The sequence below is a fragment of the Miniopterus schreibersii genome, assembly GCF_964146895.1.
Source record: "Miniopterus schreibersii genome assembly, chromosome: 15".
Lineage (NCBI taxonomy): Eukaryota > Metazoa > Chordata > Mammalia > Chiroptera > Miniopteridae > Miniopterus > Miniopterus schreibersii.
This window is the reverse complement of record NC_138115.1, coordinates 38,496,905-38,511,880: the sequence shown is the minus strand read 5'-3', so window position 1 is coordinate 38,511,880 and position 14,976 is coordinate 38,496,905. Positions and strand designations below refer to the sequence as shown.

General features: G+C 36.2%; 1 protein-coding gene across 2 annotated transcripts in view; it reads right to left on the bottom strand.

Moving 5' to 3' along the window:
• RARB (retinoic acid receptor beta) overlaps positions 1–14,976 on the bottom strand; it is a 571,444-nt gene that overhangs the window by 389,559 nt on the left and 166,909 nt on the right. For both annotated transcript variants that reach the window (XM_081159689.1, XM_081159688.1), the window contains one exon: positions 12,557–12,608. The gene's annotated coding sequence lies outside the window, so the exon portion shown is untranslated. The remainder of the gene's footprint in view (positions 1–12,556; positions 12,609–14,976) is intronic.

Genomic DNA, 14,976 nt, shown 5'->3' with positions numbered 1-14,976 from the left:
TAGTTGTTCTACCACTCTTTTAGGAGATAGGAATGGCAGTATTCAAAAGGCAGGAAAAAGACAGGTGATTATAGTAGTCCCCTTATCCTTGGGGGATATGTTCCAAGACCCCCAGTAGATTGCTAACACCTAGGATAGTACTGAACCTTATATATACAGAAAACAGTATGGTAGTTACCAGAGGGAATGGGAGCAGGGGATAGTAAAGGGTAAAGGGGGTTAAATATATGATGACAGAAGATTTGACTTTGGGTGGTGGGCACACAATGCAATATACAGAGAATGTATCATAGAATTGTACACTTGAAGTCTCTATAATCTTATTAACCAACTCACCCCAATAAATTTAATAAAAAAGATGAATCCCCCCTTTTAGCTATTAGAAATAATTTCTGTACCTGCTGAACTTCAAGAAAGAAAGGAAAGAAAGGAAAGAAAGGAAAGAAAGGAAAGGAAGGAAAGGAAAGGAAAGGAAAGGAAAGGAAGGAAGGAAGGAAGGAAGGAAGGAAGGAAGGAAGGAAGGAAGGAAGGAAGGAAGGAAGGAAGGAAGGAAGGGAGGAAGGAAGGAAGGAAAGAAAAGAAAGAAACTTGCCCCATTCTTTGCATTTGCAAATCCATAATTCTCTTAAAATAATACAGGAATCTTAGGATGTTATAAAACATTATCACTATCTACAGAAATGGATCCTCACTTCTGAATGGGATCATTCCTTATTTCATATTTCAGATCTTTTTAGGCTCACACTCCAATGATTGGCTGCCCTGCTGGTCTATGGGGCTCCAGGCTGAACTCTATCATTTACCAGCAAACAGCACTGGGTCTTCACAGTATGAAGCCTTCATAAGGAAGCTCCTGGCTCTCCAGAATGGGTCCTTATTTCCTCTTGTTCAAAAATATCATGCTTATTCTTCTGAGGTGATATGCTAAACTGGTCAGTTGCATGATTTAAAGTGTCTTAGTTTTGGAAAATAAATTATTTTTCTAGATTTTATAATTAAACATATTTTAGTTTGCAAACTTTTGAGGCAGTGGAGGCATTGGGAAAGATCAGAAAACCACAAGGGACATTTGGCACAAAACCATAATATAGCCTTCTACTAAAATAATCAACACAGAAACCAGGGTTTTTCAAGAGGAGAGCATCTACAGGGCCCAGATGGCAGAAAGACAGCCTGTCCTGTCTATGTTCCACTCGTATTCTCCAAATGGTATATGTCACTCATAGCATGACTCGTCTCAAAAATAGCAGATTCCAGAAGCATTTGAGACATCATGTTGATGGCACCCAAGCATCTTTAGAAAAAAAATTTTTAACCAAAATGTCCCACCATTTACTTTATTTTTCATCACTTTAGGCTAAAAAGTAAATTTCAGCAATGTCTCTCCATGTACTGTAAGATTAGAGTTTCTTCTCTAAATATTTTCTCATTTGAAACTTTTACCTTTTTAAAGTCATGTCGCACATAAGTGTTTCATAATTCATTATTATCTTCCCTCTAAGTCCACTGGTTATATTGTCACCAAAAGGATGTAACCTTAAGTCCTGAAAGGAAAGTAAAATAACTGAGTTGCAAAGAAGCAGCTTCCTGTTTATGTTTTCCTCCTTAGGCACAAAGGAGTTTAAACCAGAAATGCCACACACGCACCAACCACTTAGGTCAGATGAGGCATTTAGATTACTGTTGGTCCGGGTGTAGAAGAAAGGGTGTATTGCTTGACTTTCTCTGTTGGCTTTGCTTCAGTAAAGTCTCTCAGATCAGTATATCCAAAGTAACATGATATGTATTTTAAATTTTATAGCCAAAACAAAGTGTTTATAACAACCAAAAGCCAGTAACACCCTCTGTTTTCCCTGAGTTGGAATTGCCTGCTAATTGCTCTCATCCATTCATTCTACAACTATTTCTTATCTCCTAATGGGCCAGCTACTCTTTTGGGTACTAAAGAAATAGCAGTGAACAGATAAAAATTCTAGCTGGTGTGGAGCTTACTTTTGAATGGTCATAATTCTTTTATTTTAGTGACTCAGCTTTGTACTCATTTTTGTCAATGGCACACAAGATTTTGAACAAACTTGGTGGACTTAGTCTGGTAAATGTCAACTCAGCAGCCAGGGCAAAGAAGACCTTCAGTGAAATCCATTTCAGCTATGTTTTAAATGCTAAAACCCTCCACTACCTCCCTCTTCCCAAAACTACAGCAACAAGGCAATGGAAACAGAGATTCTAGGACATTGCACATGTTAGAGTAGGAAACAACCATGGAGTTCATCTTTATCTCAGTCTATAGATGAAATGACTCAGGACCACAGGGACTAAAAAACAAACCTCGAGAACGTAAGTTCTACAAGAAAAGGGCTTGACCTTCCTTGTATTTACCATGTAGGATTGTTGTGAGGGTTAAATAAATGTAAAGCACTTAGAATTGCGCTGACAAATATTTTTATGCTACTGAATGTTAGCTACAATTATTATTAATCACTACTATATCCTCTGTGTCCTGTATATTGTTTAAGTTAACATGTTTATATAATTATATCTTTATCTGAAAGATCTTTGATCATGGGATACTGCTGTACTCAGGTACATGGAGGTTCCTGGAAGTTTGGTGGGGAGGGAGGTGTTATTCTGATCATCACAACTCAGACAGCATCTAGCAGTCTTTAATACCAATGATTTCTAGTTAAGTGTATATTGTATTGAATTAGAAATATTTCTTTAAGACTATTCAATTAAGATTTTAGACAAACATCTCTTGCAGTCATTGTCACGAGTTTAAATGTTTTTCCACCCTTCAAAAAAAAAAAAAAAAAGAGGTATCTCAAAGTCCTAATCCCAAAATATGACCTTATTTGGAACTAAAGTCATTGCAGATGCAATTAGTTAAGCTGAGATCACAGTGGAGTAGGGTAGGCCCCTAATCCAAAATGACTGATGTTTTATATGAAGACATTCATGTGAAACAGAGAGATATAAAGAACAGTATGTAATGGTCAAGGCAGAGACTGGTGTTATGTGGCTGCAGGTCAAATATTGCCAACAAACAATCAAAAGGTTGGAAGAGTCCAAGGAAGGATTAGCCTCTACAGGTCTCAGCATGGTCCCACTGACACCTTGATTTTAGACTTCTAGCCTCCAAAACTGTGAGATGAAACATTTCTGTTGTTTTAAGCCACCTACTTTGTAAAACTTTGTTCCAGAAGCCCTAGGAAACTGGTCACAACTATGCCTCACTGAGTCATTATCAGGAATTGAGGACACGAGCTTCCTAAATGGAGGCCACATCACAAAATGTTTTATTCATTTTGTGACTCAACACTTATGCATGAAATATTTGCCTCTAGAGGGTCAAAACAGACTCAGTTGTTCCCAAATGATGCCTTATTGTTCATCTAACGTTCCCTTCTTACAGCTTTTCCTCAATATTTCAGATGTTCTTGAAGTCAGCCAGGTAAAATATTATAACAGAATATACACAGGGAGCCTCAGGGGATTTTTGCAGGGTGTCACAAAAATCCCACTAGATTTAGAATGTCCTCACCGTTTTATATCCAGCATGTAGGCAGTGAGCCGTGGGGGTATTTGAGGCAGACAGGCAGACTTCAAATGCAAGATTACTCTGGGAAGTTTCCAGAGTTCTCTTGGTGCCTAAGAACTCTATTCAATATAAAATCATTCCTTGCTTGGATGGAAAGATGCAGCAGATAAATTTGGTACAGTATAGGCCAGTTAATTCAACAAAATGTCAAACTGTCTTGGAAAGCCCTTAGAAAAGGTTTACTTTCTGTGTCACCAGGGACCAGAGTGATAGGAAGGAAAGCTCATGAAAATGAGATTTTCTCTAACTTCTGCCTACGGAGAATAATCAGTGGGATTTTTCAAGATCCTTTAATATCAATGAGTTTATCTCATAAGCAGGAAAGTGTTTACAGACTCCAAAAAAACCTCTCTCCAGTCTTCTTTCTTTTCTCCTTTCCATTCCAGCCAACTGCTTTTCTTTTCCTTCCCGCCCATTTCTTTCCCCTTCCTTGCCCTCCTAAGTACTCTTTTCCTTGCATAGTTACAGGAGGAAGGATTTGTCTGGCAACTGCTCTCTCCTGTCTCTTAGCCTCTAAAAGTCACGATGAGTGTGGAAGTCTTCACTTTTTGTTTTTTGTTTTTAAAGGAGATTTAGTCTCCCTGCCCTGAACTGGGTTTAGGGTAATTGTGTATCTGCTTGAGGCTGAATCCAATCTCTAGCCCTTTTCATAAAGTTTATGGCCCTGGTGCCCCTTTAGAAGTCTCATGTGGCTGATGGATAGGCTCATTTCTGATACTAACCGTAAAGAATTGGCCATCCCGAAGATAAGGGCTCCTGCCCTGCGCATCGCAGGAGGCGAGGGGAGGGCGCAGGGCCTCAAGACGGGCCTGCTACAGGCGGCGCTCGCCGCCCAACCGCTGGTCCTTCTGCAGCCCCAGGGCTCCGAGCTCAGGCCTGCACCGCAGGCCATCGGCACTCAGTGGAGTCCTTTTAGCTCAGGGCTACCTAAGGATTAAAACGTCTTCGTAGACAAAACGAAGGAAGCAACAGCTAATTCCCCATTTCCCAACTTCTGTAAATTTGCCCTTGATGTCATTAATCACAAGAGAAGTTGGCAGACCCGCAGACTCTTCATCATCCAGTCAGCTGAGCCTTTGTGTTGCATCTCAAGTATTTCTCAAAATTTACCTCTTTAATACTTGTCCTTAGTTTTCATGTCAATCTATTTTTTCCTCCCTCTCTTCAAGCTATCTTTCAAATATCTTCACCAGAGAAGTACGGCGATTAGTGACTTTTTTGTACTTCTATAACTTGTCTGTCCTGGTTCAAAGTGGCGCTGGGATTCGTAGGAACAGGCTGAGATGTGGAGAGGGAGGGAGCGGAGTTCAGAGGGGAGGGCAGGGCAGGCGGAGGGGCAGGCTAGGGACACGCACTCACACAGAGGGAGGGGCAGAAGGAGGGATTTTACATATGTTAAACTTTAATTCTTAACTAACATTTAATTTCCTGGAGAAGGGAGAGTTCATTTGTCCCTAGCCAAAAATTGTCACACAGAAAGATGTTGCAGAAGAATTGATATCACCTGACAGCCTATCAAATGCGGAAATTCAGAAGGAAGGAATCAAAGACCAGAAGGACCTATAGGGCAGAGGATATATAGAAGTAGGTTTAGGACAGAAGATTTATTCATCATTCAAATATTTATTGAGCACTTTGTATAGAATAGGTATGGTACTATGACTAGGGTTATCCAATTAAGGCATAGTCAATGCACACGAGGAACTTACATTTTAAATAATGGAAACATCAGAGCTGCACATCAAATGTTAAAATGTGATATAGGCATTTAGACACTTTGCCAATACCTCTGCATCCACTTCTGTCTGGTGTTCTTACCTACATCACATCCTAAAACAGCCCTCATCAGTGTCATCAATAACATTTGTGGTGCTAAAACCAATGAGTATCTTTCAGATCTTATTGTTAACAAATAGCATTTGACCCAATGGACAACTTCCTCCAACTTGAAACATTCCCTTCTTGTGCTCACTACATATCACATACTTTGGTTTTTCAACAACTCCTCTGTTTCTTCTCAAACACCTTTGCAAGCTCATGTCCTTTTGCCAACCATTAAATGTGATTTCTCCAAGGTTCTGCCCTGTGCTTACTTTTCTTCTCCATACTCTCTTAGGCGATGCCATTCAACCTCTGGCTTCAATGACCTTTAATAAACTAAGAACATTTACATTTTGTCTGCAGGCAGACTTCTTCCTATGCAGCCCATGAGGAGCTCCTGCCTCTCCCAGGGGCCCATTCATGGTTAACCACAGCCTTGCTGGGGCACTTACTCAATGAGTTTGCGTCTGTCTGTATGTGCCACTTAGGGCCTGTACATTATTCAGCTCTGTGTCCTCAGCTTAGCATGGCGTCTGGCATGTGGTAGGGGTTCACCATCTGCTCAGCTGTTGACCGGCATTGGGGCAGGGCTTGCGGGGAGCATGTGCAGCAGCATCCCACAGGGGGTGCTGGTCACTCTGCCTTGGCAAGGTGAATACATGGCCAAACAGCTGAGCTAAAATAGCTAAGAGAACTACTTTTCAGATGATAATCTCTTAATTATGAGTGGTTTAAATGAGATGATGAAAAAGAAGTATACATGGGATTTAACAGATTAATTTTTTTCTGTTTTCCTATATTATCATAATTTTCTACACTGGATATATACTACTTTTATAATTGGGGATTTAAAAAAATTAAAGTTTTTTGAGGTCTGCTTTATGTATTGATAGGGCAAGAGAGAGAAAGGTCTGTGTATGTACACACACACACACACACACACAGGCAGGGTAGTGAAATGAAAAAGGGGAACAGAAACTACTAGCAGGAATTTTGTGAGCTGGAATTCCGGGAGTTAGAGCAGACTTTTCTTCAATAAACAGTATTGCTTAAATTCTTCAATAAACAGTGCCCAAATCGGTTTTGTTTCTAAGTGACTTTTAGGGAACAATAGAGCAAAGAGAAATTATTTACTCAAATGGCCTGTCACTCCAGATTTTCAAGAATGAGCACAGAAAAGTACTTGGAGATAATAAATTTGATAGTAACATATGCCCTTCTGAATTATAACTCAGACTATAATCTTTACTGATGAGTGCTAGACACTGACATCCTAGTCAACCAATTCAAGCCATTAAAGTAAACAACCCCTTATGAAAATGAAAATTGAATATTACATTGGAGAAATTGAAAGCATGCTTTATCAAAGGCAATTTGTCTATTATCTGACAGCCTTGGAAAACAACAGGGAAATTACATCTCTCACATTAAAATGAAAAGGCAGCAGCTTCTTTAGACACTGCAGTAATATGGGAAGCATGGGTCATTCAGAAGAAACCTGATTATCCTACACGCAGGCACTGATATCCCGATCCTTGAATCCTGTTGGGGATGGGGTAGGGCACATTTCTGCCCTAGTTAATGGATCACAGAGGAAGGCAGTACCAAATTCTTCCTTTAATGGTAAAAGAGTGACTCTACAGACCTATCTCAAGGGCTATCAAAGTGTTAAAATCATGAGGTGTGCCTGGTAACCGTGAGTTTCTCCCTCTCCAGCAGTGAGGTAGCCAACACATTCCATCCAGGAAGAAGCCCAATGACACTATTCTTCATAGGTTTGGCTGGGTTATGTAAGGCGTGTACATCCTAGATTCTCAGATATGGTACCTAATAACATCTACAGAGTTTGATAACTATGCATTTATTTAAGGGACTTTTAGTCTCTGCCCACTGTGGTAAGGAAAGCAGCCACTTCTGGGAATACTCATGTCCATACCTTGGTCATGGTTGTGACTTGATCATGAGTATAGCAACAGAAAACTTCACTAGATGTGGCACATCTAGTGAAAATAACTTCTATAATGCTTGAGTCAGCATAACACCATCAACACTCTTTATAGCTAGTGCTGCTTGTGTATGTCAGAGATTCACTTATTTTATTACATTAGTTTAACATCATTCTTTGAATGTAAAAATATATTCAGATTTCTTTTCAAAAGGACTGTCTAGAGAAAAAGTATAATTAGTAAGCCAATAACTAGTTCTTTAATGCCAACATTTCAGTTAAAGTTTCACTAAAGCCCTATTTGATGTAGGAAGAAATTATATGCAAACCAGGTGAATCTCAGATTCTTTGCAAGGGCTTTTAATAACTAAAATAATAACTAAAAGAGACTTCACAGTTAATGTAAAATTAAATTCCAGAAATGGGGAAAAAAGAAAAGTTGTAGGAGAGTAGTTAAGATCAAGTATACCTAACTAATTTATGCTTTCCTATGCTCTTCAACTAAAGGAACCTCATTGATCATGACATTTGATTACTACCTTTGAGGCTAATAGGCTCAGTGGGTAAAACATTTCATTTCTGAGACCTTGGAAGGCTGATCCATGTGAACATGGTCTGGAGTTCACTTTGGGGACCTGGGAGTGTACTGGGTTCAAGAGATACAGAGCTCTGTCACTTTCTAGCTCTGTGATCTCAGAACATCAGTTTTCTAAAACATAATTTGGAAAAACATTTTCTTCTAGTACAAGAAATAATAATATATAAAAGTATTAGTTTCCTTCTCTGTGCCTTATGTTCATTTTAGAGTAGCACTGGGTAAAGCTGCCTCCTTTCATGGATGTTATTTTCCCCCTCCTGGAACAATTAGCTACATGAGCCATAAACATCCCTTAGTAACAGTACAAGGATGTTTCAGTGAGCACTAAGCAGAAGCTCACCCTATTTTTTGATAATCTGCAACTATACGTTAAAAAAAACTCCTAAAAATAATGCCGTTTTCGATTGCTGATGTCATGGACATTGGCAAGAATATTGAAGCTGTACATCAAAAAGATATTCTGGAGATAAGTCAGCATAAGAATAAAACAGAGCTCCCGAGCTTTTATGGAATTGAGAGATCTCCTTTGTATCTAAGTATATTTATGAGAATGTTTCAACAGAACGGAGGAAAAAAATGAAAATCCATTGCCATTATATTACTATTTTGTTGAAATGGCAATCTTATAATGAAATCTAAAATTCCAGTTCTCATATCCTAAAGTGGGTGCCTGCTTGCTTTAATCTTGGTTATCATTATATCGCTAAAGCAATCATTGAAATTAGCTTTGGCATTTTACAAAAAGGCATGATAGGTCTTCCCTTCCTCCCCTTCCTGCCTTTTCAGAATCCCATCTTTCTGCTCTCTGTCTGCCCCGACAACAAAAGTTCAAGAACACCCAACTGCAACCAGAAATGGAGAGATTGTAATTTGGCATTTGGTAATCACAGTCTTCCCTTATTAAGTCTCGCTAAATCACAGAGGAAATAATTCTGGTGCAGCTGAGCTAAACCACACCTCCTGCGACTTCTTCCTAGTGATGTGAGGTAAGAGGAGTTACCAGTGCTTTTCTTCTCTTGAACCTGGGTGTGAAAATGTGACTCCTTGCAAGATGTCAGCATTCCAGGGTCCTTGTTATCTCATTTGTCAAACAAATGTCTTGAACCAAATGGTCTACAGGTCCCGTAGTACCAAGATTGTACGACTGCTATAGTCTTTAAGTTCTTTAAATTTCAGTTATTCAGATCCCACCAGCATGAATTTTGCCTAACAAGGCAAACAGCCATCATTCTTATTATTTTCATTGAGGTCAGCACACTTTTTGTGTGTTTTACTTGAATAAATGTTTACGAGGGACAAGTTATAATGCTCTAAAAGTGATAAATCAGCTTCACTTAACTCAAGTAAATGATAAATTGTAAAAATAAAGAGGTGAAACCAAAACAATGTAATTGAGTCCTGGTTAGATGGGGTGGCCTAAGGATAGCTCTGAGTCTTAGGACTGGTCTCTTTTTGTAAAAAACAAACAAGCAAGCAAAAAACAAACAAAAACTACAGAAGATGGAACACCATCAAGTAGCTTCTCTTACCAAGAGAATCTAAAGGTTTGGAGGACAATTGAAAGGGGAATAAAATATTTTCCTCACTATAGGATTTAATATGATTTAAATAATCACTGGTACCACCACTGGTATAGATCCCATTTGCTGAGAAAACTTCTGTAACCATTAAAAGGGTGTGCTACATTTTCAGTCTCAACTCTTGACTACTGAAGCACTGATAATCTTTATTACTCCCTATTTCTAAGAAGCCATCTCAGAAATTGCCTTAATTTACACTGCTCTTGTCTTGTTGTCTAAAAAGCCAAAGGAAAGTTCCATGGACTCTATGAGTTGAATGTCCTAAGTCTCCTCATTTCAAGTGTTAAAAGTGTGTATTTTAAAAAAATTTTATTGAGATATAATTCATAAGCCATAAAGTTCACTTATTTAAAGTACAATTCAATGGTTGTAGTATATGCACAGAGTTGTGTAACCATCAGCATGGCCTAATTTTAGAACATTTTCATCTCCCCAAAAGAAATCCCATTCCCATTAGCAATAATTTTTTATCTCCCCTTCCCAGACGCAGTCCTAGGCAATCAATAATCTACTTCCTGTCTCTATATGTACATACCTTAAACCTTTTATGTAAATTAAATAACGTGTTCTTTGGGAATGGCTACTTTCATTTAACATAGTGTTTTCAAGGTTTAGCCAGGTTAAAGTATGCACTGGTACATCATTTCTTTTTACTACAATAATATTTCATTTTATGGATATACCACATTTTATTTATCCATTCATCAGTTGGTAAAAATCTGGGTGGTTTCCACACTTTGGATATTACGAATAATGCTGCTATGAAAGTATGTATACAAGTTCTGTGCAGACGCCTCTTTTGATTTTTTCTTGGGTATACACCTAGGACTATAATTTCTTGAAGATATGCATTTTTGATGAATATTTCATTTCTAAGTTATATATCAAAACATAATTTTGCAGTCAGGTAGTACAAGAATAAAATAGATCCTGTGTCTACTATTTGTACTGTTCTACTTTCACTTTTCTGTTATTTTCCATGTTTATATGCTAACTATATATTTCAAAATCAAATAAAAAAGTAGAAAGCACTTTATAATCAGAACACATTAAAAATAATATGGGATAAAAGAGATAACCTACCCGCTCTTCCAATTCCAAACCCAGAGGCAAGTATTGTCTAAAACTATAGTGTTACTTTTAGCAAAAAATTATACCTTGCATTTCTCAATCACCATTGACATATTTCCACATCATCTGACATAGATTGACTGCATTTTAATAAAAACAATAGATTTTCCTTATATTGAGGTACCATGATTTATTTAACCAGTCTTCTATTTTATATATATATTTTTTCTGTAACAAAGTACAATGAACTTCCTGAACATATATCCTATGAACTTGAATAATCTCATAGAATATTTTCTGAGAAGTTAGGCAATTGGGTCGTCATACAATGTCTATAATTGAAATTTTAATAGAAATTGGCCAATTTTGCTCCACCTAAAATGAGAGTGCCGATGTCCCTATGGACTCACCATTGCTCAATGTTATCAATTCTCAGACACACTATATATATTTTTACATGTATTTTAGTATTAGTACACTTGAACAATTTTTAAATTTTATTGACCAGCCAATGGTATTTCTTTTAAGAGTATCCCATTCATATCATTTGCCTATTTCTCCTAAATTATTTATACTATTCTTATGAATGTGTCTACATGTACGTGTTCCATATTTGTTGACAAAAATCCTTTAATTTTCTCTTTTGCCATAAAGACATTTTACATTTTTATGTCTTTTTTTCTCTTTACTACTTCTTGACTGTACCATTATTTTCCTGTTCAGTTGAAATGGCACTTTTATTCCATATTAAATCCCTCTATTTAAATTTCTTTCTAGACCCTATTCTGTTCCACTGATCTCTTTATTCCTAAGCCAGTGCCAAAATTTTTTAATTACTTAAGCTTTATTAAAATATACACTGCATATCAGATTGGACAAGTTCTTCATTCTCAAAAAATGTCTCAACTCTATTCACATACTTACTCTCACAAATGAACAAAACAACTTGAATCACTTAACTTTTCCCCCTAAATTATATGCCATCATCATTAACAACAACATTTAATTAGTATGGAATGCTTTGATTTCGGGAATATAAAATTAAATGAATCAATACATTGGTGTTAAACTACAACAATAAGTTAATGGGGTATTTCAGTTTACATTTAAAGTTGGATGAAAAGCTAGGTCCTAATTAAGAAAAAGCAGCAACAACAAAACAGAAGGAAGCTGTGTTCAAATCTTAAAATATTCAACTGAGTGTATAACCACACCAAGTAGAGAAGAAAATAAAGTTATCAAGTCATTAAAAAAATACATTAAATTCCAAGTGAATTAGAGAAAGCAATACAGTTCTTTGGAACTGCTATAGGAATTCTGTTTTAAAATAACCAATTGAACTTACCTGATACGTTCCCTTGAAGATTAAATTAACATATGATTATAATATGAGAAATTTATAGTTAAGCAGCACTACATTAATTCCTTATTTTTCCCTAGTACACTTTAATGTATTTTTTTTCCTGCTATTCTCTGTACATACTTATCTTCCCAATAAAAAATATAATGACTAATGGAGGAAATGATGGGTAAATGAAATTTTATTTTTACTATAATTAGATTTCCTATCTCAAAAAACTTCCCATCTTCTTAAATCACTATGAATTAAACTACAGTGTTTCCTTTATTGCAAAAGTTCCATGCCAAGCCTGTTAATCTTTTCTCAGGAACATTTTGGTATAGTCATATCTACCCAATCTTTGCAAACAATATGAAAATATGACCTTTAAGGGGATCTATAAGATATAAGTCTGTCTTGTTGAGATAACAGTAAATTTGGTCAATTTTTCCTTGCTCAAGGGCTTTATTTTTGCAAGTACAAAAATGCTGCATTTGTCCCCACAGCTATAATGGAAACTCAAACCCAACTCTTTTCTATCTATACCCCAGATATTCATTATGTTTATTGTTCAAGTGTGTGTATTTCTTCTCTCTTTACTCACCAGGTATGGGTCCTTGGGCAAATCACTTCATCGCTGCATTACTCTATTTGACCTGTAAAATGAGGAGCTGTGTTAGACGACCTTTCCAGTTCCTTTTAATTCTAACATTCTGTCACTGTATTTAATACAGCCATTTGATTTTCTTAGTATTATTTAATTTTGATAACTACCAGTCACAGGGAAAGATGTTTGCAGAGGAACATACAACTTAAGATTTTCTATTTGTCCTTTCTATTGGAATGCAGTCTTCACAGACAACCTGCTTTTCCCATTGGTTCACTACAATCTCTTTCAAGAGTAATCATAGGAATTCTAACCATATTTCCATAATTCAATCCAAAAATAAATTGCTCATCAGAAATTCCAGCAAACTGATTCTTGGGGACAAAGATTCCTGACCCTGAGCCCAAGTTCGTTTTCTCTAAACAATACTTTTTTTTGGTTCCCATTCTATTGCTTATGTTCTCATTTGTACCTTGTTGACTTGCTTTCGTAAAAAGCATAACCTTCAATTTTGTCTTCATAATGCTCATGTCCTAGAAGTTCCCAACTCCTCTAAATTTGATTTTGTTCCTAGTTTTATTTTAAAAGCAAAATTACAAACCTTAAACAACTATTAAATATATATTCAAATTTCACACAAAATAAAAAACACAGAATTCTTTTTGTAGTCATTTCGTGACTACTGAAATGACAAAAGTTAAAAGAAGAACTTAGTAAAAGTGACATGTGGAGAGAAGGGACATGTCTCTAGCTGGTGAAAGTATACATCAGCACGGCTTTTTTGGAGGGGTAGTATTCTAAATTCAAGGCCTCGGGAGTTAAACCAAGCAATTCCACTTTTAGGAGTGTTCCCAGAGGAAATAATTAAAAATAAGAAAATGGATAGGCATCCCACTCTTTATAAAAGTGAAAGACTGGAAACACTTGAAATGTATGCAAATAGTGGCTTGGTTAAGATGCAACAATGTGATTATATGCAGCCATTAAAAGTATAATGTAAAACAATATAAAATGTCACGGGGAAAATGTTCATTCTAAAAAGCAGAAAATGACTGTATAAAAAGGTGTACAGTAAGATTTTATTTCTCGTAAAAACGCATATGTAGAAATACTTATACGTTTGTCAGAAAGTGGGCGATACTTGCCAAAATGTTAATATTGGTTCCCTTTTGGTGAAAAAATTATAGGTGGATCTTTTGGTAATTTTCAAGTTTTCTGCATTGGTCACATATTATATGATCATGAAAATTATTTAGGAGCAGTAAATTATAGTTCTAAAAATAACTTAAATATCTAGATTATGCCTACCCATATAACCAGACCCTTATGGAATCAATCATTTCAATGATTCAGTAAGTATATAATTTTAACTGAATCTAAGTAAGTAATTGCATAATCAATTGCTCATTTTTTATTTGTATTGAAGAAAATTAAAATTAATGATAATGAGCAATAAAGAAAAGAATAATAATACCATCTATCGCTTCACACCCTCTCGTCCTCTGTCTTAGGACACTAGGTCTTTAATTTTCAAGCTTTCTTTCTTCTTCTCTTACAAATTGAAATAACTGCATTCATTAACTTTTTATTTGGTTTAGATTTGCCATCCACTCAATTGTAAACTCCTTGAGGGCAGGAGTTTTATCTTTTTGCTTCATTTAGCATAGATCACATTAAATAGTTCAATGGACTACTTAAGTTTTATAACATCTTAAAGCCAAGTCATTAGATGGTCACTGTTCCTATAACCTAAAATGACCCAAGGTTGGAAAAATATTCCCTAAATTTAACCACTTGGAGCTTACAAAACCTAACCAAGACAAAGGCCAAGTATACTATGTCAACATCCAGTATATTTATGAAAAACCAGACAACCAATCTTGATGATTTAGGGAAAATTAATCTTTTTTACCTGCATTGCCCATATTTTAATTTTATGCCTTTAAAAGATTACCTCTGATAAATCAGCTATAATCAAAATTTTGAACTCCAAATGTAATTAACCAAATGGCACCCCAGTGTCATTTAGGTGAATGTTAATGGGCAGAAAGTTCATGCCTTAAAGACATTTTTTACAACCTGAGTAAAGTGGAGATGCATAATTAAACATTGGTTTGGATGGTGTCAAGGAGAAATAGTTTAACTCAGAAAAAATACATATAACTATAATGCTAATTATTCAGAAGTGTATCTTTGTATCACCGATAAAGACAGGCTTCCAAAGCAAATTAATAGCATAAGAAACACGTTTTTTAAACAACCCTTTATAAATCATTCTTATCTAAGCAATCACTCAATTTTTCTAAGAGCCTTCTAAAAAGACTTTAATGGTCAAGCTCCATAGTAAAAACATTGTCTGTAGTAAAATACTGTTTGTAGTAAAAAATATTCTATTTCTTTTAAAATAATTGACAGTT